Here is a 26392-nt window from a genome sequence, read left to right on the forward strand (position 1 = left end):
AAATTTGGTCAAACCACGAACACCCAGGTGACATGCATGCTTTTAGTGCAAATCCTCCACCGTAAGAATAAGCTGCTTACCAAACGGCAAGCCTTTATTGCATTTGGCTATAGCCCAGCCACGGCCTTTCAATCCTCTGGATACTCAGGGTGGAAACACTTGTGTTTAAGCAGCGAGATCCAAACCTCAGCATTGGGTTGGAAAGGAGTTGCGGTTCACTCTCGTTACCCCCCGCACAGGACAATAGCAGTCAAGCGATCCAGACACATATATCAAAGATAAAGAAGGGGCACAATAGCATATCTGGGCTTTGCATTAAACAGGTGGAGTTCATTATGGCCTTGTTAAAGTTCGCTGCTGGATCAAACTATTTCTGGTTTGATAATGTGTTCTATAAACAGGACACTGGGGTGGCCATGGGGGCTACCCATATGGAAGAAAAATATATTTCCAATATATTTATTTTAAAAAATTATATATTTTAAATATATTTACAATATATTGGCCTACGCAAATATATTTTTACATCTATTCCAAAAATGTAAATTAAAATATATTTTCCAAAGGCATATATTTGAAAATATATTTTTTTAAATATATTTGCCAGATATTTTTGAGCATCTAAAAAAATGCATTTAAACATATATTTTTAAATATACTTGTAAAGGCATTCCAAAATATAATTTAAATGCATTTTCCAAAGACATATATTGGAAAATATATTTTTAAAATATATTCTTCAGATTTTTTTAACACATAAAAAAAGTAATTTCAACATATATTTTTACATATATTTGTAAATGTGTTCCAAAAATATAATTTTAATATATTTTCCAAGGCATATATGTGAAAATATATGTTTGTAAATATATGTTTCAGATATTTTTGAACATATAAAAAAAATGCATTTGAACATATATCTTTAAATATACTTGTAAATGCATTCCAAAAATATAATTTAAATGTATTTTCCAAAGATATATATTAGAAAATATATTTTTAAAATATGTTTTTCTGAAAATATTTAGGGGCAGATTCACAAAGCGAGTACGCCGGCGTATCTACTGATACGCCGGCGTACTTTCAAATTTCCCGTGTCGTATCTTTGTTTTGAATCCTCAAAACAAGATACGACGGCATCTGGGTTAGATCCGACAAGAGTACGTCTTCGTACGCCTTCGGATCTAAGATGCAATTCTTCGGCGTCCGCTGGGTGGCGTTCACGCCGTTTTCTGCGTCGAGTATGCAAATTAGCTATTTCCGACAATCCACGAACGTACGAGCGGCCGTCGCATTCTTTTACGTCGTCTCTAGTCGGCTTTTTTCGGCGTATAGTTAAAGCTGCTATTTGGTGGCGTATAGTTAAACCTGCTATGTTAAGTATGGCCGTCGTTCCCGCGTTTAATTTGAATTTTTTTTTACATTTGCGTAAGTCGTCTGTGAATCGGGATGGACGTAATTTACGTCCACGTCAAAACAATGACATCCTTGCGACGTCATTTAGCGCAATGCGCGGCGGGAAATTTAGGTACAGAGCATGCGCAGTTCGTTTGGAATGGGGACGCGCTTCATTTAAATGAAACACGCCCCCTACTCGCCGCATTTTAATTCTGCGCCGTTACGCCGCTTGAGATACACTATGCCGCCGTAACTTACGGCGCAAAATCTTTAAGGATTCTAACCAAAGCCAGGTAAGGTACGGCGGCGTAGCGTATCTCAGATACGATGTGCCGGGCAGATCTTTGTGGATCTGCCCCTTAATGTCTAATAAAGACATTTCAACATATATTTTTTCTGACATTTTTGTAACTATGACATAGATAACATTCTGAATACATTTATAAGAGAGCCACTCCCATTTTAAAATGGTTTGTTTTACTCCTTTTAAAATAAAATAAATAAATAAAAACCAAAAGATTCAAATAAAATATTACATTTTTTTTATAAGATTTTAAGCACATAATCCATTTAATACAAAGCAGATAAACCTCTCGCATCCACTTTCCATTCCCAAAGAATGTCATTCTGAATTGAGAACACTTGTCGGTGGACCAGCAAAACGTCTTAAAATACAGCAAGTCCAGTTAGTTTGATTTATTGATTGACCTGAATGAATGAGAACCTTCACAGACATCCACCTCCACAGTCCAAGGGTCTTGTCTGCTTACAGGGTACCGAGAGAAACTCCGGATATAAATCATCAATGTTCTGTTTAATCCATGAATCAGTAGTTACACTATTATTACCAAACTCCCTCATCAGTGTCTTTATGGACCTTGCTTTGTGCACTGGTGCACAGTCATGTTGGAACAGGAAGGGGCCGTCCCCAAACTGTTCGCACAAAGTTGGGGGCATGAAATTGTCCAAAATGTCTTGTTCTGCTGACACCTTAAGAGTTCCCTTCAGCCCTGGTTCACACTGGGTACGATTTGGAACGATTTGAGATGCGATTTGACATGTCAAATCGCATCTCAAATCTGCGGCAATTGTCGGCAATGGCACTGTCCTAATCAGTGCGACGCCGCATCTGCGATTTCAAAAAGTAGTTCCTGTACTACTTTTTGCGATTTCGGGAGGGGCGATTTACATTAAATTGCGGCCAAATCGCGGCCAAATCGCGGCCGCGAAATCTCGGTAAAATCGCGCATTTTACCGCGATTTTGAATTCGCAGCAGTGTGAACCTAGGCTCACTGGAACTAAGGAGCCAAGCCCAACCCCTGAAAAACAACCCCACACCATAATCCCCCCTCCACCAAATGATTTGGACCAGTGCACAAAGCAAGGTCCATAAAGACATGGATGAGCGAGTTTGGGGTGGAGGAACTTGACTGGCCTGCACAGAGTCCTGACCTCAACCTGATAGAACACCTTTGGGATGAATGTGCTTCTGGAAGAATGGTCAAACATTCCCATAGGACAGCCTTCACAGAGGAATTGAATCTGTTATAGACTGGGATGCCATTAAAGTTCATGTGCGTGTAAAGGCAGGTGTCCTAATACTTTTGGCAATATAGTATATATACTGTATATTCTTTTTATACTAAGTCCAGTCCATTTTTTGGACTTAGTACCTGCCGAAGGGTAATTCCAGCAGCCAAATAAAAGGAATTGGGATATTAAAGTTCTCCCCAGCTCAAAATTAAAACTCAGCAGCTACACAATGGGGGTTATTTACTAAAGGCAAATCCACTTTGCACTACAAGTGCAAACTACAAATGCAAAGTGCACTTGAAATTGCAAGGAAAGTGCACTTGTAATTGCAGTCGCTGTAGATCCGAGGGGAGAAAGGAAAATAAAAAAACAGCATTTTAGCTTGCACATGATTGGATGATAAAATCAGCAGAGCTTCCCCTCATTTCAGATCTACCCCTCAGATTTACAGCGCCTGCACTTACAAGTGCACTTGTAGTGCAAAGTGGATTTGCCTTTAGTAAATAACCCCCATACTGTACACACACTGCAGCTGCTGACTTAATATTAGGACACTTACCTGTCCTGGAATCCAGCGATGTTGGTACCCCAGCCAATGCTTCCATTGGCTCTCGGGGTGCTGCTGCTGCCATTCCCTCAAGGGGCCAATTCACACCACATGGAGTCCAGTGCGTTTTTTTTTTTCTTCTTCTTCTTCTTCTTCATGGAAAGTAGGTTATATGGTTTTCAATGGCATAATTCACACCAGTGCTTGCAGTTCCAGAAAAAAAGTAGAGCATGCTGCATTTTTCCTGCACTGGACTGTAATGGAACACTGTAAAGCACATCAAAAACGCACTAGAATGCACCTGAACACACATGTCCTTATCTAAGGTTAAGAAAAAAAGAGGGGTAAATGCACTGGAATGCTTTAAAACACACCAAACATGCCCTGGAATGCATCAAAAACAGGCATGCAGAAAAGCATCGGAAACACATCTGCTGCAGCGAGATCTCTCGGAAGTGGGGACAGGTACCTGTCAAAAACAGGAACCTGCTCCCCTCCCCCGAAAGGTGGCAAATGTGGCAAAGTGGGGAGGGGGGGGGAGAGGCAAGTAAGTGGAGCTTCCACTTTTAGGTGGAACTCCGCTTTAAATGTCATATCCCTGCCCAAGCTGCACTATTGTCATGTGGCAATACTAGGCTGGGCTGGAAGATAAATATGTAAGTGATGAAAGCTGCATTCTTGTGTGTGTATATACACAGTATATATGTGTATATGTGTGTGTATATAATATATATATATATATATATATATATATATATATATATATATACATACATACATACATACACACACACATAAAGTATATATATATACACACACATATAGCAGAATGAAGATACAGTGTGTATATATATATATATATATATATATATATATATATATATATATATATATATATATATATATATATACATCTAGAATGCCTCTCCCATCACTTACTTACATTTATAAATATTTTTCTCATTTCTTTTTTTTCATTCCTTTTATTGGAATGTGGGTCTGTGATTTCTGTGCCTTCAATCTTCTAATATGTAAATCCTGCCCTGGGAAAAACTCTTCAAACAGACAGACTTCTATCATAATACAGGAAGACAGGAAGTGACCCGGGTGGGAACCAAAGGGGTGGTGAACTTCCACCTCTCACTTCCTGTAAGGCCTAGTCTGAAAAGGAAAGCATGGCATGGTGGAGACTCTCTGTATTCTCCTGGATGGATTCTCCTGGATTAAAGGTATGTCTTCTATCAAATAATATTAGAATTGTGACAGTTTGGTGCATGAGTTAAGTTGTATTTGTCTATTTCCTGCTGAATAGTTCTCATTCTGTGTGCATTCACAGTTACCATGCAGCATGTTCACAGTAATGTAATATTATAGAGCTCCTCTTCCACAGCATGTCACTCTGCTTCATATAATATGTATGGCTTCCATGTTATATCCAGTAACTGTGTAGCATACTTTCAGTGCACCCTGCTTCATATAATATGTGTGGCTTCCATGTTATATCCAGTAACTGTGTAGCATACGTTCAGTGCACCCTGCTTCATATAATATATATGGCTTCCATGTTATATCCAGTGACTGTGTAGCATACTTTCAGTGCACATTGCTTCATATAATATGTGTGGCTTCCATGTTATATCCAGTAACTGTGTAGCATACGTTCAGTGCACCCTGCTTCATATAATATATATGGCTTCCATGTTATATCCAGTGACTGTGTAGCATACTTTCAGTCACATTGCTTCATATAATATGTGTGGCTTCCATGTTATATCCAGTAACTGTGTAGCATACTTTCAGTGCACATTGCTGCATATAATATGTATGGCTTCCATGTTATATCCAGTAACTGTGTAGCATACGTTCAGTGCACCCTGCTTCATATAATATGTATGGCTTCCATGTTATATCCAGTGACTGTGTAGCATACTTTCAGTGCACATTGCTGCATATAATATTATACGGCTTCCATTCTATATCCACTCACCATGCAGCATAGGGGTTGATTTACTGAAGGCAAATCCATTTTGCACTACAAGTGCACTTGGAAATGCAGTCGCTGTAGATCGGAGGGGAAGATCTGAAATGAGGGGAAGCTCTGCTGATTTTATCATCCAATCATGTACAAGCAAAAATGCTTTTTTTTTTTTTTTCCATATCCCCTTCAGATCTACAGCGACTGCACTTCCAAATGCATTTGTAGTGCAAAGTGGATTTGCCTTTAGTAAATATACCCCATTATAATGTCAGGGCACAGTGCTACCAATGTTTTATGTCTCCCTCCCCTTTTGCATATTATTATCTGCCCTGCCACTAGGTGCCAACAGATATGGATTTTTCCATACAGATACCAATTATGGGCCACCTTTCAGGCCGATAACAATATGAGGTACTGATATTCTGTTTACATCCAGCTGTCCCAGAAGTAGCCTGATATCAGTTGACACCTAGGCCTTTTTTTGTATTCTAACAGTCATTGGCCACTGTCAGAATACAGGAAAAAAGAGCAGATAACCAGCTTGCTATTGACTATTTTAAATTGCAGTAGCCAATAGCTAGTGGGCTATTACACCCGCCCACTGCCTGTTGTCAATCAGCAAAGGACAGGATTTGAAGGAGAACATTCTTCTTCAGGTCTTCCTCTGCTGATTTACAACAGGCATTGGGAAGGGGGCGCAATAATCAGCCTAATTTTAAAATTGAAACAGCCAATGGCAGTCTGGCTATGGTTCCCCCACTACCTGCTGTTTACATTCAGCTGCCATCAAATAAATTGTGCAGAAGGAGGTTAGCTGTGTCTGGGGTGTGTGTGTGTGTGGGGGGGGGGATGGGGGGTGTGGAGGTGGAAAGCTGAAATTTTTTATTTATTTTTTTGGATTCTGACAGATGGGCCGCCAGCCGCTGTCAAAGCACCTGACCAAGACTGACAACTGGTGAATGGAAAACCGGAATAAGCACTTGGAAGAAGAAAACCGACAACTGAGACAACTTGCCTTTGGTAAGCGGACAACTTAAAGCGGATCTCCACTCTAAAGTGAAGTCGCGCTGATCGGCACCCCCCCTCCGGTGTCACATTTGACACCTTTCAGGGGGGAGGGGGGTGCAGATACCTGTCTACAGACAGGTATCTGCACCCACTTCCGGCCCTACGATACGGGCAAAAGACGGGTTTTTTCCTTGCTTCCCGTCCGTCCCCCGTTGTATGCTGGGAACACTCGGCTCCCAGCACACAGCGGGAGCCAATCGGCGGGCGCAGCGCGACTCGCGCATGCGCCGCAGGGAACCGGGCAGTGAAGCCGGAGCGCTTCACTTCCTGGTTCCCTCACCGTTGATGGAGGGGGGAGCAGCAGGGTGACGAGCGATTGCTCGTTATCTGCTGCGGACGGCGCTGGACTCCAGGACAGGTAAGTGTCCTTATATTAAAAGTCAGCAGCTGCAGTATTTGTAGCTGCTGGCTTTTAATATATTTTTTTACTGGCACATCCGCTTTAATTACGGTGGTGGGCACCTTCCGTTTTTTTATATCACCGCATTCAACTGGCACTGTATCTGATCATCATATCTGCATCATCCTTCATTATTCATTTGGTCATCAGTGTTTGAGTTTTGTGGTGATATCATTAAGAACTTTTGAGGTTTGGTTTGCCAATTATGTGCTGTTGGCATACAATTTTGGGATCACCGATTTGGCGTATTAACCTCTCAATGTTTACACATATAATTGGACATTCATTTTGTGAATTTATATACAAATTTTTCTGTGCACTCTGATTTTTTGTTTTGGTTAATTATTGTGCACAGTTTTTGGCATATCAGTCCCTGGATGCCAATCTTTCAATGTGAATTGGTATTGGTGACATTTTTTTATTTTGATTGAATTTTTTATATTGGCGCAGTCTTTTCATTTTTTATCTATTTATTGTGTGTTATTCCACCAGTACTGCTGCCTTTGTTATTTTTTTATTTTTTATCTTTATTTTCTGTTTGACCAATCATTTGCCCTTTCATTCTACAGTGTTTTAAGGCAGAGTTAGGCAACCTTAGAGAGGTGGAGATCTACCTGAACAACATGGGAGAAGTCAAAGATCACAGGGCACAGTGTCTTCCAATGTTGCCTCCCCACACCTGACTAAAACCTATAATTGCCGTACTACTGCACTGCAATCACGTGCCTTTCACTGCAATTATTGGTGTTAACATTTTGCCTCCTCACCACCTTGCAGAATTTCTCAGAGGCGCATTGGAGCATTGCATACCGCACTTGTGAATGAGCCCTTTGGCATTTGGCAATAGCACTTTTAAGGCTCATTCACATGTGAATTTGGGGGTGGTAAAACCCTGCCCCCAAGCCCTACCCCCTTTAGCTGCTAAGTGGGAGGGGGTCAGGGTGCCATGGGAGATGGGTGCTTGAGAGTTACTATTAGCTCTCAAGCAACCAGAAACAACAGTACCAATGGGGATCGTTGGGCAACTGGGAGTTTACTGTACTACATTCATTATAGTATCAGTGAGTACACTGAGGTAACTATATACTATATACACATATAGGATTTTTGTTTTGTGGAACATCCTTACTTTTACCTTGGGTGAAACCCTCCTGGAATATTTTTGATCTAGTGGGGGGGGGGGGGTCAGCAGCAGACTGGAGGAAACCCTCTAATCATGTAAAAGTAAATTTTTCCACAAGTCATCAATTTCTAACAAATTAAATTAATGGATATAGTGAGAACATAGGCCATTATTTTACTTAAAAAGTTTTTATGCATTTCCATAGATTTGCCTGGCGTAATGGATACTTTGAAAACCACAAGAGCGCAGCTAATAGTACTGAAGAATGATGGTGGAAGTTCATCCTGTGTGGGTGTATCGTGTGCATCACCTTCTGTCCCGTCTGAAGAGTTGAGCTCATCTCCTTGTCAAGTGTCGTACTCAAGGCCTAAACAGGTAGGTTTTCTTTTGGTACCGAAACATTAAAACGTATTTTTTTTAAATATCAAACATGTCCTACTCCTATTTACCTGCTCTGTGTAAGGGTTTTTGTACAGAGCAGCTCAGATCCTTCTCTTCTCAGGTCCCATGCCAGTGCTCCTGAACCAGAGCTCTGTGTGTCCAATCACACACTGAGCCTTGCCCCCATCTCCTAATTAGCTCACTGGCTGTGATTGATAGCATCGGGAGCCAATAGCTCCCACCGCTACAGAAAGACAATCAGCAGTGCAAGTCCCTGGAGAGACAAGGCTCTCGTTGACATCGCTGGATCGAGAGGGGACTCAAGTATAGGGGGCTGCTGCACACAGACGTGTTTTTTTTTTACCTTCATGCATAGAATACATGAAGGTAAAAACCCTTGTGTCTTTACAACCACTTCAATAAAAAGTAACCTTTAAGGCGGTGCCTCCAAGCGGCTGACAGATGGAGAGAAGCAGGTACAGTTAGACCCTTTGAAAACATCAGCTTTGACATGTAGACTGTAAGCCAATTTGACTGCTGTGTCAAAATGAGATATCTTGCTCAGTCTGGTAGTAGTCTGAACTAATAAGACAAGTTGTAGGCAAGATGTTGATTTTTATACTGATTTTTGAAAAGTCTACAATATTTTGATGTTTTTATGCATGCTTAATTTTGTTAGTTTTATTTACTCAGCTGCATCTGTTAGACTCCTTTCACACTGAGGCAGTTTTCAGGCGTTTTAGCGCTAGAAATAGCCTCTAAAAAGCTCATAAAACTGCATCCCTTTCAGTGCAATGAGTAATTTCACAATGGGGCGATGCGCTTGCGCAACATTAGAAAAAGTCCTGCAAGCAGCATCTGGGGCGGGTTGGGAGCGCTATAAATAGCGCTCCTAAAACGCACCTGCCTATTGAAATTAATGGGCAGTGCTTCCAAAGCACCCTAAAAGCGCATTAAAAACTGGACTTTTTCCCTTTAAAAAAAAAACACCTAAAAAGTGCTACAAAAACACTGCAAAACCGCCGGAGCTTTAGCAGCGCTGCAGTGTGAAAGGGGTCTTATATGGCTTTTGATTCCCAGGGAAAATCTAATAAGTCTAATATTTTCCATTTACTTTTTAAAGCTGCTACTTTGGCAAAGTTTCCTGGGACTTCATAAGCTGTGATCAGTGACGCTGTTACGAGAAAAATTGCGGCGTTGAAATATCACCTGAAGGGAAACATCAGGAACCTCAGCAGAATACCACAAACTTTTATGTCATTAATGTCATTTATCACAGTTAACACCACTTTCTGTTCCCTGTGTTGTAGTTTTTGTATATTTACATGATAATAAAGTTGTGTTCTATTGTACTGTGTTATTGTTTTTTTTCCAAATGTTTGCTAGTTTTATAGGCCTACAATATATAAAATACAATATATAAATACACAGCATTTCAAAATGTAATAGGAATGTATTTTTTTAATTTTTTCATTCAGAAGTACATTTACATTTATATTTAAAATATATTTTAAAAAAACATTCTTAATATATTTTTCCGAAATATATTGCCATATATTTGAAATGCTACAATTTTGGCCAGATTCAATATATTTCAAAAATATATTTCAATATATTTGTGCATATATTTTGGAATGCATTGTGAATATGTTGCAAATATATTCAGAAATATATGTTAAATGTACTTCTGAATGCATTTAGCAATATATTTTTGCAGCCATAAATATATTGTAAAGTGCATTTTGGAATGCATTGTGAATATATTCATAAATATATGTGAAATGTACTTCTGAATGCATTTAGCAATATATTTCTGAATATATTCACAATGCATTCCAAAATGCACATTGCAATATATTTATGGTTGCATAAATATATTGCTAAATGCATTCAGAAGTACATTTAACATATATTTATGAATATATTTGCAACATATTTCACAATGCATTCCACAATATATTCACAAATATATTGAAATATATTTTTGAAATATATTGAATCTGGCCAAAATTGTAGCATTTCAAATATATGGCAATATATTTGAGAAACATATATTAAGAATGTTTTTTTTAAATATATTTAAAATATATTTTACTTCCACATGGGTAAGTATGCCCCAAGCCTGGCCAATTTATTTATGGCCAGGTGGGAGGAGGATGTCATCTATTCGCGAAATGTACCTCAAGTTGCTCTTTGGGCACGATACATTGATGACATCCTCCTCCTGTGGGCTGGTGAATATGAGGACCTCGTTGGTTTTATCAATGACCTCAATTCCAATAACAGAGGGATTGAGTTAAAATACGAGGCCAGCCAAACCAGTGTCCATTATTTGGATCTAAATATAAGTGTCAGCGACGGTTCCTTTGCCACTTCCACTTATTTTAAGGACACCGACCGCAATGCTTTCATCCCTATCGATAGCTGCCATCATGCCCCTTGGCTCAAGGGAGTCCCTAAGAGTCAATATCTTAGGCTCAGGAGGAATTGCTCGGACCGCCAAGAGTTTTTAAATCAGGCTGGGGTCCTTACAGAGCGTTTCCTAGAAAAGGGTTACAATGAGAGCACTTTAAAAGACACCCTTGACCATATTGCAGCTATGGATAGGGATGAACTTTTGCGTGAAAGGGAACAAGCTGAAGGAAATCAATTCCTTGAGGACGTGCCTTTTATTACCTCCTACTCCATCCAGCACCGGTCCATTTCACATCTGATTCAGAAGCATTGGCATATTGCCAGGAGCGACCCGGTGCTGAGAGAAATTTTGCCAATAAAACCGAAGGTGATCTTTAAGGGAGTACAGTCCCTTAGGAATAAAATTTCTGTCAATGTTATTGACCCTCCCCTTAGGAGCATTGGCTTCTTCGACCAACTTAGGGGCTACTATAAATGTAATAGGTGTCGTGTGTGTGCCCTCAGCAGCAATCAGCGGAGATGTGTTACCACCTTCATTTCTACAGTTACCCAGAAGGAGTTTAAAATTGTGCCATGCGTTACCTGTGCCTCTACTGGGGTTGTGTATTTGGTTCAATGCCCGTGTGGGCTACAATACATAGGTCGCACTAAGAGGTCCTTTCAAGTAAGGGTTAATGAACACATCACAAATATCCTTGCAGGTTTTAGAAATCACTCTGTGTCTAACCATTACAGACTTAAACATCATAAGGACCCCTCCAATACCCTTTTTCTCGGAATTGATAAATTCAAGGCGCACTGGAGGGGTAGTAATTTAGTTAGGGAGATTTCCCAAATGGAAATGGGGTGGATCCATCGGTTGAAATCATATAGCCCCCATGGCCTCAACATTGAAACAGATATAAATGCTTTTATTAATAATGCCTGATGTGAACCTTTGTAGAGGGCTCTATGGGAACAGACACGGGTTTCAGCATTTTTTATCTCTTAAACATAACTAAGTTTTGTTTTGTTTTCACCTATTTTGTACATATATACACAATTGATATAATTTTATTTTTTAAAAAATAAATTTTCATGCATTTTCCACTTATGTGGAAATGCTAATTTTAGTAGAATTTTTTCATACAATTTTCATTTTTTCTTTTTTCACCATGGACACAATTTTTGTGTTCTCTTTTCCCCCCCTTTCCCCCCCCCCTTTTTGAGGTATATTTACCCTTGAGGGTGTGGGGTAGCACGTATTGCGATTTCTCACAATATCACATTTCCCGACTGTGTTGGGACTTATTAAGTATAATTTTTGTAAATTTATTTAAATATACCAACTTAATCTATAAAAATATTTAAAAATTGGTATAGCATATTGTTTGGATTATTATCACTTAATTGATCTAAAACCAATCAGCATATTTAAAATTTAAAAATTTACATTTCACTTTTATCACTTGAAGTGTTTTTTTGATCTTGTTCTTGTACAAGAATGTGTCTTCCCATCACATTTTATAGTACTTAGGACAATACCTTTTAATAACCATTGTCTTGCATAGACATGGAGGCCTGTATTCTTCCTAGGTTTAAACTCCACTAGGTTTGATCTAACAAGTGGTTTCTAGTTTGCCCACAAGATGGCCACGGTGAGCACCGAGTTGAATTATTCTGTGCCGGATATGAACTTTGTGCTTCCCTGATTTGTCTGTGTGCTAATTCTAACTAGTCTCCACGGAGGTTCTACAACATTTAAAAATTTGTTTCTTTTTTTGCCCTTTTTTGCGGCGAGTGGGAAGTTCACTCTGCGGTAATGGGGTACTAATACCAAAGAAGACTAACATTCTCTGCTCCAAGCCGCGCACGTCAAGCGCGGTGGTATGGGCAAATTTTCCCTCAACAAAAATGGCGGAGTCTGTTCCCATGGATCGCCGTTTACATTGAGTGGCTGCTATATGAAGGTGTCTCACTGCTGCTAGCCCTACCCCCATTGAAAACGTCCATTAGTGACGAAACGCGTCTGGGAGGCTGCGTCAGTGACGTCACCACGCCAAGGAGGAGGGCTCCTCAAGCCGGCCGGCTTTACTTTTACTGTCACACGCTGTTTTTACTCGTACTGATGTAAGTACATTACTTTTAAATAAATATTTTTATCTTGCGGTATTACGCTATTGTGCCCCTTCTTTATCTTTGATATATGTGTCTGGATCGCTTGACTGCTATTGTCCTGTGCGGGGGGTAACGAGAGTGAACCGCAACTCCTTTCCAACCCAATGCTGAGGTAAGTCTCCTACGCCATCGTATCTTGGGGTGCATATTTACGCTGGCCGCTAGGGGCACTTCCGTAGATTTACGCGTCAAATATGTAAATTAGGTAGATACGCCAATTCACGAAAGTACTTGCGCCCGCTACGCCGTTTATGTTAGGCTTACATCCGGCGTAAAGTTACCCCTGCTATTATGAGGCGCAGCCAATGCAAAGTATGGATGTCGGCAAGCGTAACTTTTTACGTCGTTTACGTAAGTCGTACGTGAATGGGGATGGGCGTAGGTTACGTTCACATCGACTAAGCATTGAGCCGGCGTAAATTACAGAGTAAATTTGACGTGATACTGAGCATGCGCGCGCATGCGCCGTTCGTTAAGCGCGTCATTTACGTGGGGTCATGATTCATTTCCATAAAACACGCCCACCTCTTCCACATTTGAATTAGGCGGGCTTACGCCGGCCCATTTACGCTACGTTGCCGCAACGTACGGAGCAAGTGCTTTGTGAATACTGCACTTGCCCGTCTAAGTTGCGGAGGTGTAGCGTAAATAGGATACGCTACGCCCGCACAAAGATACGCCAGGATACGTGAATCTGGCCCTTTGTTTATAGGATTCACATATGGACTTTTTTGTGTGTGTATATATATATATATATATATATATATATATATATATATATATATAAAACTTTCAGTACTAAAACAGTGATCTATTATCTATTGCAAGAGAAGATTTTCATATATTGGGAGCTTTAAATAGCTTTTAAGTACACCAGCAAATGGCATATTGTAATTATTTTTAATTGAAAGATAGAATTCATTAAAAAAGTATTGCATTCTAAGCCCTCACTACTAAACATATTTATCACTGCCCCACATATAAGTGAGCACTGCCCCCATTACCCCCATAATTTATCACATAATTAAGACACCTTTGTACATCTTAAATGTAGAATATTACAATTTAAAACCACAAAAGCAAATTTAGAAATGAGAGGCTTTGCTTTAAGCAGCACCGAACAAACCCATGACATAGATACAATTTATTTTCTCTTGTGTCTTTTATATTCTACCTATTATAGTTCAAATTTCTACTCCAGTGATTCTGTGGCCTGAAATATACACAATGATGTTTGTTAAAATTGAGCTTTTGTGCTGACCACCTAGAAAGAAATTTCCTTCCTTGAGAGCACTGGCCCTGCACAGAGGCAGTCAAGTTTCTGCATGGCTTGTGCTAGACAATGCTGTACAATTAGTTTGTCGCTCAGCACTGTTGCACATGTGCAACCTCAAAGGCTGAGAGAAAATAGGACATGGCTAGGGTCAGTGACAAGTTGCTATGCACAGTAGGTGTGCGGGTAAAAGGGTTGGATTAAAGGCAATAGAAACCATGGGATTTTGTTTCTCCCAGCTCTGTCAAAGCTTTCTCCCACAGAAAAGTACATTTCAGCTTCTCTGACACCTCATAGTACATAATTATTTCTTATGCATAAAACTCCTAAAATGTATTTATAAAAGACTATAAGTAATCAAAAAACTAGAAGCAATTATACTTTCTGCCAATTTATTTGAAAACATAAATGGTCTTAAAAATGATTAAAAAGTAAAGGGAAAAATATATGTTGTTTGTTAGATATGTATTTATATACGTGTATATGTTAGGATGGTAGTCTCAATCTGACCATGCACAGAGATTTCCCAGCTTAACCACCACATGGTTTAATGGAAAAACACACACTTTTTCCAGCATCTTCTCTACCAATTCATTAGGAAGTCTGGGACACTTACTGGCAATCCAAACATAAATACACATATTTTTCAAAGGCAAAATGCATTCTTTTAATTTTAGTTAAAACATTTATAGAACAGCCTAAAGATTGTTAAATAACATTAATAATGAATGAAAAGAAAAGAAAAATGGCGCAAGACAAACATTTACTAGAACTATTACAAAAGATGGACAATGAGCCAGAACAAAATAAATAGGATTAAAAATGGAAAACAAAGTTCACCTGGTCATTGATTCCAGCTCCAATTCACTGAAACATAAGTCCGATTCTGACAGTCACCGGCCCTCAGAATGACTCTGAGCATTTGTAAATAGTTTTGATGGTAAAACTAAAGATCATGAGCTCTAGATGCAATTCCCTAAAAAAGGTGGTTACAAATATTATATAACCAATGAAAAAGTCTGAGGGTGTGTCTAAATGTTTTATGATAGTTTTTATGATAGTTCAGAAGACACTTCCTACATGCTGTAATTTATAACTACATACAAGTTCCAGATTAACATGTTTTACAGGCCAACCACCAACATATTATTGCATAGAACAAATTCATGATATGATAGAGACTAAACTTGATATAAACCAGATTCACCCATTGCCTGAAGGCGACCATACATGGATTAAAGATCCATGCTGAACTGGCATTTTTTTTTTAGCATATATGGGGAGTCTGGTTGTACAGAAGTCGGTTTACCAGTCAACTTCTGTACAGCAAACTTGTCAAGTTTTTCCTGCATGATCAGTGCCACCAGCTATAACCGGCAACACTGATTAGCGTGTTCTGATGACAGGAAGAACACAATAGCACAGAGGGAGTGATTATTTTTCCAGATCATTTTTTTCATTCAACATGTTGGTTGAATAAAACAAATAATTATTGTATGGCTAGCTTAAGAGATGGTATGTGATCATTCATCTGATGTACATTATAGCATAGACATGTGTGGCATCAAATTAATCATAATTTACTTATAGATTTGTGACAAAATTTGTTACGATTAGAATTGTATCAGATCAGAGTTAAGGGAATATGACTGGATTTTGAGATCTGGCAGTTAACAGAATTCAGACAGAAATATGAATACACTTAAATCCTCACTTCCTGTTCTTCTGTCTGTAACTACACACCGTAATGCAAGGCTTTCTCCCAGGTGTGGAGTGTCATGCTCGCCCCCTCCCTTGGACTACAGGAGAGTCAGGACGCTCTCTACATTGCAGATAGAGAAAGGAGCTGTGTGTTAGTGGTCGTCCTGACTCTCCTGTAGTCCAAGGGAGGGGGTGAGCACGACACTCCACACCAGGGAGAAAGCCTTGCATTGCTGTGTGGAGTTACAGACAGAAGAACAGGAAGTGATGATTTCTCAGAGGAAATAAGGACATTTAAAAGCAAAATGGAAGGATGAGGTAAGTGAAGGAGGACAGCACTAAGGTAAAGGAAGCTATTTAGGAAACAAAAATTGTACCTTTACAACCCATTTAACAGACTAGAAAACAATTTAAAACTGACATTAAGGCCTGTTAAAGTTATTTTATAACCTAGCAATTTTACAACAAGCTTATTTAAAAGTCTCTGCTGAATGTTGTCAAACTTCTGATAATAATTTAAAATATTAAATACATATTTTATATTTTACTATTTTATAGTGAACTTCATTAAAGATACCTGGTTTAAAGCAATAATAAACCCAAAATCAAACAATTATTATATTGCAGCTTACTAATTTTTAGATGTGATGGCTGCATTACTTTTCTTGTTTAGACTTTCTTTTTTTGTTTTCATGTGATAATCCAGCCAGATAGTCTGTTGTTTTTCAACAGAATAAGCTCTCCTGCAAATGTAGCAGTTAGAGTGTTGAGACAAACAATTTACTCCTGACAGTGGTGCTTAATGGTCAGCTTTTATTTATTTATGTAAAATCATTATCCCAAAAGGAAATAAATGTTGCTGCAACAACTGTTTGCATATTCACAGTGCGAGCTGAAGTTTGGCTTCAATTTGCTGTTGTATCTAAATCTGCTAGTACATCTAAAACTATCCTCCTCCCAGACTAACAATGTCATTGTTCAAAGGTGCCCCTGTGCTTCATTATTCAGAGTAGGGGCACTCTGAGGCCTCGTACACACGACCAGTTTCCTCGGCAGAATTCAGCTTCCGACCGAGTTTCTGGCTGAATTCTGCCGAGGAAACTGGTCGTGTGTACACTTTCGGCCGAGGAAGCCGACGAGGAGCTCGGCGAGGAAATAGAGAACATGTTCTCTATTTCCTCGTTGTTCTATGGGAGCTCTCGTCCTGCCGAGGTCCTCGGCGGCTTCAGTGCTGAACTGGCCGAGGAACTCGATGTGTTTGGCACGTCGAGTTCCTCGGCCGTGTGTACGAGGCTTAAGGCCCCATACACACCATAGAATCTATCCGCAGATAAATCCCATCAAATGGGTTTCTGCGGATAGATTCTATGGTGTGTACACTCCGTCGGATATTTATCCGCGGAGAAATCTCCCCTGGGATGGATTTCCAGCAGATGGATATTTGCTGACATGCTCAACAAATCCATCTGCTGGAATCCATTCCAACGGATGGATCCGCTCGTCTGTACAGACTTACCGGATCCATCCGTCCAAAGGGATTCCCCGCACGCGTCGTAATGATTTGACGCATGCGTGGAATTCCTTATATGACAGCGTCGCGCCCGTCGCCGCGTCATAATAGCGGCGACGGCGCGACACGTCATCGGCAGAGGATTTCAGCGCGGATTTCAATGCGATGGTGTGTACACGCCATCGCATAGAAATCTTCTGAAATCCTCGAGAGGATTTATCCGCGGATACGGTCCGCTGGACCGTATCTGCGGATAAATCCTCTCGTGTGTATGGGGCCTAATACATAAGGAATGCTACTGGTCAAATCATCAGCTGAAACCAGAAGGAAAAAAGCATTACAAAAGAAAACAAATGTAGCCAGCACAAATCTAACGACTGGTAAGCTGCCATATATAACTGTCTTTGTTTTGGGTTTAACACCACATTAAACTGTCTGTGATGGCTAATTTGCTTCAAGAGGTTTTGCAGATCATGACTAGTTGATTACTGACTCCCTTTTCTAGCTTTAGCTGTGCTGATAACATTTACGATCTGCTTTGTCTTTGAAAAAAGGAGGGACCTTATGCTCTTGATGAATCCCCATTCCCAGTTTGGGGTTCATTGGACCTCATTATGCTCACATTAATATTTAATAAGACAATTTTATAGTTTTTTTGTTATTTTCTTATGTGTTCTAAATCACTCAATAATATATCTCTGTGATTTTCCAGAATAATGTTTAGCTATGCCCCATTTTTTTTTACCAAAGTTGAAATTGTAGTTCATTTTGTATTCAGATAGAGTAACAGCTAGACATTAGTGCAGCACTAATGCAGACAAATAAACAAAAATGTAAATAGTCTCACAATATAAAAGATAAATAAAGTGAAAAACGTATGTATACCACCACCGGCACAATAGGAGGTTAAATATTGTAGTCCAATTAAATGCAAACATTCAAATCTCCAGGTGAAAGATCCAGCAAAAGGTGCCATCAGATTTCACGAGAAACAAAGAAGACATTTTCTAGATGGTATTTATGCGGACTGAAAGAAGAAAGTTTGACTTCAACCATGAAAATGACATTCAGTGCTATTCAGTGCTGTGCACCACATTAAAACACACCGCAGCTTACCAAAGCAAGTTGACCCACAGGCTGTGAGTAGTCAATTACTCATAATAGATAAGGAAGATATTCACCTATGAGAAGCCAAACAATCAGCTCTGCTCTCCAAATATGATTTCCGCCACTTTCCAGGTACAGCATGCCAAGTGTATAGACATAAAGCACAGAAAACAAACATCTCCAATAGTGTAGTGAAATATAGCCAATTTTATAAAAAAAATTAAACAATACTCACATGGTATGAGTAAAATAGTGCTCTGCGTACCAAATAAGAATGTTGCTTCATACAATCCTAAATACCAGCCAGTAACCAAAATGGCATTCATGAGTCCTAAGCTCCACCAAGTGAGAAGATATTTTTTTTGAGAGCTGAGCTAATTGTTTGGCTTGACCTGGGTGGACACCTTTCTTAGGTATTATGCGTAATTACCCAGTTATAGCGTTATAGAGGGTCAACATGCACAGCACTGGATGTCCTTTTCCTGGTTGAAGTCGAACATTCCTCTTTTATGCCACACAAATACAATCTGGGAAATTGTCCAAAGTCTTTCATTTATATTTAAAATGCTTCCAAAATACAAAAAAAAAAAAAAACATATGCATGCCATAGTTTAAATAAATACCTTTGAAAATGGGTTTCTCAGTATTTTTTTAAGATTATAAAATTACTTGCTTTACAATAGTGTTGCAAAGCTAAATTAGGCTGCAGGACAATGAACACATATTATGAAGCCATACATAATTTTAGCAACCTCCCAGTGTGGATATGTCCTAGACCAGGGGTAGGGAACCTGGGGCCCTCCAGCTGTTGTGGAACTACATTTCCCATGAGGCATTGCAAGGCTGGCAGTTACAATTACTCCCAGAGGCATGATGGGACTTGTAGTTCTGCAACAGCTGGAGGGCCCCAGGTTGCCTAACCCTGTTCTAGACAATATTGTGCATGAAAAAACTGTACCCTGAATTACTGCTTTGCATGCTAACTAAACCAATAACTATTATATCAAAAGACTTGCTTTCAGGTCAGATATGTGTTTAAAATCACAAATGTAACCCCCAATCTATAGAAAAACACATACTGTACACACATGTATCACAACAAGACCTGAAGAAGACCTAAATAATGAAAATATATAAATATCTCAAAAACTTGCACCTTAAATAACTTAATTTAGCCAAGGAAGGGTATCGCTTAAGCACCAATGTTTTTGCAGCCCTTGCTAAGTAATAATAGAGTATCCAGGATCAAGTCAACCAAGATTATAAAAAAAAGAACACAATATTAAAGTCCTGCAAAAAGCTGATATGTATGTTCCTATGTGAAGGTTCTATTTTAAAGGGAATCTTTAGTCTTCGAGAGGGCACATTGTACAGGCATCTATTCTATAATTAGATATTAACATATCAGTGCTGGCCATTGATTTCAACAGCAGGGGCAGTTTAGGAGCGTTGTATTCACCTCACCGGTCCCGCAACGCCCCAAAGATGCTGCTTGCAGGACTTTTTTCCCCGTCGTGCAAGCTCACCGCTCCAGTGTAAAAGCACCCAGGCTCTCAAAGTAGCCTTAGGCCTCGTACACACGATAGGTTAACCAGAGGACAACGGTCTGACGGACGGTTTTCATCGGTCAAAACCGATCGTGTGTGGGCCCCATAGGTTATTTAACCTTTGGTTAAAAAAAAGCAAACTTGCTTTCAAATTTAACCGATGGATTGCTAACCGATAGGTCAAAACCAATCGTTAGTATGTAAAACCATCGGTTAAAAACCCACGCATGCTCAGACTAAATTAGGGGACGGGAGCGCTCGTTCTTGTAAAACTCACGTTCGTTTTGAAGATGGCACATTCTACATTTTTAAACTTTAGTGCCTTGTTTATTGCAGCACATTTTTTTCTTTGTTCTATTGCTAGAATAAACACATTGTTTTGCTGATGCTATTTAGACAGAGTTCTCCCATACTGACTTATTTTCTTTTTTGCTTGTGATCTCATTTTAATCTTATTTTTTTTTTTTAGAAAGCCAGATCTCCAAAAAAAAATTTATACTCCACATATATTTTTTTTGGAGAACTTTCTTTTTTTGTTTTTTCTCAAGTTATCACAACAATGTTTCCCCCCTCCCTCAAGGAGGTTGTGTCCTTTGTTAATTACACATTGTATTTCAGAAATTTTTGATGGCTATTCACCAGAAAAACACAATAGACAAGTGTTTAACTTCAATTAAATCACCATTTATTCATCATAAAAAAAAGCAACATGAAGGGCAACAATTGCCCAATCAGCCAAATATATGCCGAATTTGGACACCAAAGGCACATTCCACCATGATCAACACCAAAATCAATAACATCAGAAGTCCCTCTAATTTGGGCCCCAATGTGCTCCCCAAATCCCAGAAGTCAGAAGCAGCAGCAGATGTCATACATGATCCCAAGCTGTGATACTACAACAACCTCAGTTTTATGCCAAATCAGCTTGAAACCAGGGAATTACTTTCCGGTCTTCCTTGTAGCCTTCCTTCCAGGCATCCCTGCAGCGTTCCTTCCATGGCTCCTTCCATGGCCCCTTGCAGGTGTGGAAAATGTGGCAGCAGGAGGAGGAGGAGACTGGGCCGGGTCACCGAATGGTGTGGTCTCAGTCAGCAGGCCCCTTTTTCCCTTCTGTATTACAGCTACAATCATGTCCTGGGCCAGGCCCCGTTGTTGCTGCTCCATTTGCTGGAGTTCACTTGCTATATATGAGGCAAAGCTCTCAGCAGGGTTAAGGGGGGCCCTTATGATGGCAGCTGCCTCCCTAATGGCCTGTAGTGACTCCTCCTCTAGCTGGGATATGCGCCTGGTTTTTCTGGGGGGGCACATCTGGAGGGGAGGCACCTGTGATATAGTGCTGGGCCTGGGCACCTGCTGACTGCCCACTCCGCCCAGCCTCCTCCTGGCTGACACATTCTGGAGCATCATCCTTCTCCTGGCTGTTCTCTTCCTGTGTAGAAAAAAGGGACAAGCTTTTATTTTTGGCTTCATCAATCACACACAATTTCAAGCTCTTGACTGTTTTTTTTTATTTTTCGGCAAAATTGAACAGACTCTGATTCTGACCCCTGCAGTTGGCATCCCTGACACAATTATTTCTGCCCACGACTTTTGTTTGTGTTTCCAAGCTTTTATTTTGGTTCAAAAATCATCTTGTTAAACCAACAATAATTTGCAGCCAAGAAATATGTTGTAAACTACTATAATTGACTGAAGATGAGCAGATCCGGCTCCTCAATCTCAGCCAGCTCCGCGGCACCCTCTGCAGGGGTGGGGGGAACATTGGAAGGAACACTGGAGGGAACGCTGGAAGGAAGGGTGGAAGGAAGACTGGATAGTGATTCCCGGGCCTCGACCTGATCCTTCAAAACACTGAGGTGTTTAAAGTACCACAGCTTGGGCTCATTTCCTTCACCTGCTGCTGCTCCTGACCTCTGAGCATCACAGATTTTATTCAAACGCTTCCTGTAAGCATTCCTGATGTTATTGATTTTGGAGCTGATTATGAGGGAAGTGACCTCTGGTATCCAGGTCCGCATATAAGTCGTGAATTGGGCAATTGTTGCCCTTCGGATGTTTTGATTCGGATAAGTTGGGTTTCTGATGTCCCATAGGCACTCAAGCTCCCTATACTTGTCGATGTATCACATCAAGTTGTCTGGTAGGTTTAATTTTTCCATGTTTTAAATATTTTTCTAGAAGAGAAAACCAAAAACATATAAACACTAGGCTCAGCTTTTACATTGACAGAATTTTAGCACAATCTTTTGACCTTTAAACACAGTGTCTCCTGCTGCCACTAAAATGTTGCCCAGCTCTGCCCCATTGTTGTGTAATGATGAATTAACTGCAGACCCTGTGTTTACATTAAAATAAATAAGTGGCATAAAAATAGGCAAAAGTAATGAGAGCATTCATCAAGGCACCATTCATGTGTAGATATCTTGTCCCTCAGCATTGATGAGATGACACACTGCTTAATTACCTCTGTCCAATAATCACATTCATTGCCTGATCTGATATACAGTAAAATAAATATGTTTTGCAGTCTCACATATATATATTGGAGATGTCTCCGAGCAGATGGAGAGCAAAATTGCATGGGGGGCCCCAAGATTAAATTGCTCAAGGGTCCAATCAACATATAAGCCCCCCATCCCATGACTCAAGTCTAGATATAGGCCTCTGCTGGCCCCATTTTCAGTTGTACCTTAGTTTCTGATGGTCGTCACTTCCAGTCGTCCATACTCCGCATAACCAACGTAGTCACGTCGTTCTCCATATATACCCCGCGCATGCGTGAAATGCCGCCTTCTTCGCCCGCCCATGACGGACCTTTTCCTCTATTACAGCCCCTAATCAGTGTGAAACAACAATATGGTGGTGCCACAGGTGCGTGGTATCCCCCATCCCAATGAGGAAAGCCCAGAGGCGGGAACATCACAATCCAGGCCCAGATGCTACAAAGCGACAAATATGTCACTTGAAGAGATGGTGGAGATACTGCGGAGGAAATATTATGATGGCGATCATGGCACATACCACACCCCTAATCGGAGGAAGGCCCAAATAATGGACAAAGTGGCAAGGAGACTTTATGAGAATTTTGGGGTCAGGAGGTCTAAGGAGCAGCTCCATAAAAGGTAGTCTGACTTGAAATTGCGGGAGCCAGAGCAATATAGGAAGATCAAGAAAATTATTGACAAAAGTAGGTATTTTTCATGTGTTTGTTGCAATTATCTTTTTTTTTACATGTCTTTCTCCATGTGCTTGTTTGGCCTGGTTGTACTTTTGAACATGGCTACTTTCAGTTTCTAAGTTGACAAAGTGTAGTATTTTCCGTTCGTAGTAATCATCGTTCCGCCAAAATCTGAGGTTTTCCACAGATCCTGGAAAACCACACGTGGTCATGCCTATTTGGCGTAAAACAACGTTTATAAACATTGTTGTCAAGATGATGTGTTGGTTCAACCTTACTAGAATGTGACAATCAAACCGGATTCATTCACACAGTGATAATAAGCAGCTGTTTACACATCTGGACTCATGAGCACTTGTGTGTCCCCCATAACTAACCTTTTTATTAGGGTCTCCCACAAATGATACTTTTGGGGTGCCTCCATGTGTGTCACGTTGCCAAAAAGCGTCAGTATTCCAGCTTGGGGTAACTCAGAAAAACAAAAGTGATGTTTTTAGGAATGATCACAAACAGACAATTGTACCCCACTTCCAAGCAATGTTTACTTTTTCTGCCCTCCAATATCTGTGTGCTGAGTATACCTTTTGTTTCATTTTATTAGGGGAAAGAAGAGGACACCATTCGGAGGAGACAAGGAGGCACAGACAGGAAAAACCCCACCAACCTCAGCATGTGGAGGAGGTGCATGTGGAAGAAGGAGGTGTGGAAGAAAGAGTGGTGGAAGAAGGAGAGGTGGAAGAAGGAGGTGTGGAAGAAGAAGAAGTGGAAGAAGGAGGTGTGGAAGATGGGGAGGTGGAGATTATCAGCACAACAGGTCAGTGTCTGTCACCCCAGCTTCACAGGAAAGAAGAGATGTAGGTAGGCCTGCACATTTCTAATAAACCCTTTTGTATTTTTTTAGGGGATGAACATGGTGGTATCACAGCATCTGCTAGTACACCTTTCTGCAGTGCTAGTGCCCAAATCGTGATCCAATAAATAATGGAATGTAGTTCTGAAATGGACATTATGATAAATAGGATGAATGTCATTGAGCAAAAATTTAAGAACATCCTTGACATGATGGGCCGTATAGTAGATTAAACCCCCCCCCCCCCAAAAACATTTTTCTATGTTATGTTTTGCACACCAATTTGCTTTGGATAATCCAGAAGCCCAAATTTGAAGATGCACACAGTGTGCCAACATGTGCTATCTGCCATCACAGGATATCAATTGTTTATGCTTTGTGAGTGCAACCCCTTCCTCGCTACTCAAGTAGGTGAGAGGAAGGGTTTACACCCCCAAAACACATCCATTGATCACCCATGATGGCAGATAGCACATGTTGACATTTGGCATGGGATCAGGATAGAAATCTCCATTTTGCCGCTCAAAATGTGTGCATCTTCAAATTTTGGCTTGTTCCGGGGTGACATCACCCCATCACATGTGTTTCTAATAATTTTGAACTTTGTAAGTTCCATTGTTTGTAGATATTAGCTTGTTTGAAAAAAGCCTGGTTTTCGTACAAAAAAATATATATATTTTTTTTTTACGTGAAAAAAAAAGTTGTGCACAGAATAAAACCCCAAAGAAAAAAAACATTTGTGTGGCTTCTTCTTTCTATGCTCAATACCAGTTTGAACATTTGAAAAATATTTGAAAAACATTTGAAAAAGTGAGTGATTACTGTGACAATTGTGGTTATTTACTAAAACTGAGAAACCCAAGCAAGAATGACAAACAACTGTATAATTCCAATGGTCAAATTATTTATTAATTATTTCTTTCTTTTTTGGGCCGAATTAGAAAGAAATATGGTCTGGCATAGCAATGGCCCCCCTACCCACGAATTACTCAACATATTTGTCGCATGCCTCACGAGCAGATTGGTGGACCAAGTCAGTGTCCAGGCCAACAAAGGTATCTGAGGGTAGTCCTGCCTCAGGCCCAATGTTGGTTAGGTATGTCTGTGAGTGCCTGCGTAAAAAATTGTGCAAAATGCAACAGGCAAAAACAATAGTGTTCAGTTTATATTCCCCCATGTGTATGGCTGTCTGGAACAGGCGGAACCAGCTGGCCAGTATCCTGAAGGCATTCTCGACTACCCTCCGGGCTCTGGCCAGCCGAAAATTGAAAACCCTCCTCTCCTGGGTTAGGACTCTCTGGGGAAATGGCCGCATGAGGTGTGGTCCAAGCCCGAAAGCTTCATCCGCGAGAAAAACAAATGGGGAGTCCATCCAAATTGTCTTCAACCCGTGGCAGTGCAAGACCCCCAGTCTGTAGACGCTTGGCAAACTCCGTCTGCGCGAACACTCCCCCATCAGACAAGCCGGCTGTTCTTCCCCACGTCCACATACAAAAAATCGTACTGTGCTGACACCACCGCCATCAACACGATACTATGAAAACCTTTGTAGTTGAAATAGTACGACCCCAAACGGGGTGGCGGCACTATGTGGACCTGTTTCCTGTCTATTGCACCTCCGCAGTTCGGGATGTCCCACTGCAAATTGGGAAGCCACAGTCTGCCATTCCTGTGGCGTGGAGGGAAACTGTGTGGTCAAACAAAAAAAAAATTTGTACTTTGGCACATAAACATTGCAATCACAATACAAAACACATCCTTGTCCAACATCAGTATAACATTTATTATTGGAGTGAGTATTTCATGGCAAAAATAAAAGGACCACTTATCAGACTCCTCACCCCTCAGATGGGCCATTAAACCTTTTTAGGGGGGGTTCTAGCTGAATTTAGGGCCACAAAAAAAAGCACTCTGCCTAAATAGAATGAGAAAAAATACATTGGAACACATTTCAGGGGGGGGGGGGCAGAACTACAATGGAGCAGACAAAAATCAGGTTGGAAACAGACTAGGCTAGGTGTGTTTGGGCCTAGGATAGCATGCTGGACAGGTTAGTGAAGGGAAAGATGCATGTAGGCCAAAAAAGGACCATTCAAAGCTTACAACATGCATGGGGACAAAGGGGACATTCACAGCATTTTTCAATCATGGTAATTAGGGAATAATGCAAGAAATAAAAGACATTAGCATACATTAAAGTGGAAGTTCACCCGGAAATGTTA

The 26392-nt window shown here is 40.3% G+C and overlaps 1 long non-coding RNA gene across 1 annotated transcript; it reads left to right on the forward strand.

The window, feature by feature from the left end:
• The first annotated feature begins 23860 nt into the window (after nucleotides 1–23860).
• LOC120928584 lies at nucleotides 23861–24294 on the forward strand. The gene is made up of 3 exons (XR_005747241.1): nucleotides 23861–24022; nucleotides 24113–24134; nucleotides 24222–24294. It is a non-coding gene; the product is annotated as an uncharacterized LOC120928584 (long non-coding RNA).
• The last annotated feature ends 2098 nt before the right edge of the window (nucleotides 24295–26392 follow it).

The sequence above is a fragment of the Rana temporaria genome, chromosome 2, assembly GCF_905171775.1.
Source record: "Rana temporaria chromosome 2, aRanTem1.1, whole genome shotgun sequence".
In the NCBI taxonomy this organism is placed as follows: domain Eukaryota; kingdom Metazoa; phylum Chordata; class Amphibia; order Anura; family Ranidae; genus Rana; species Rana temporaria.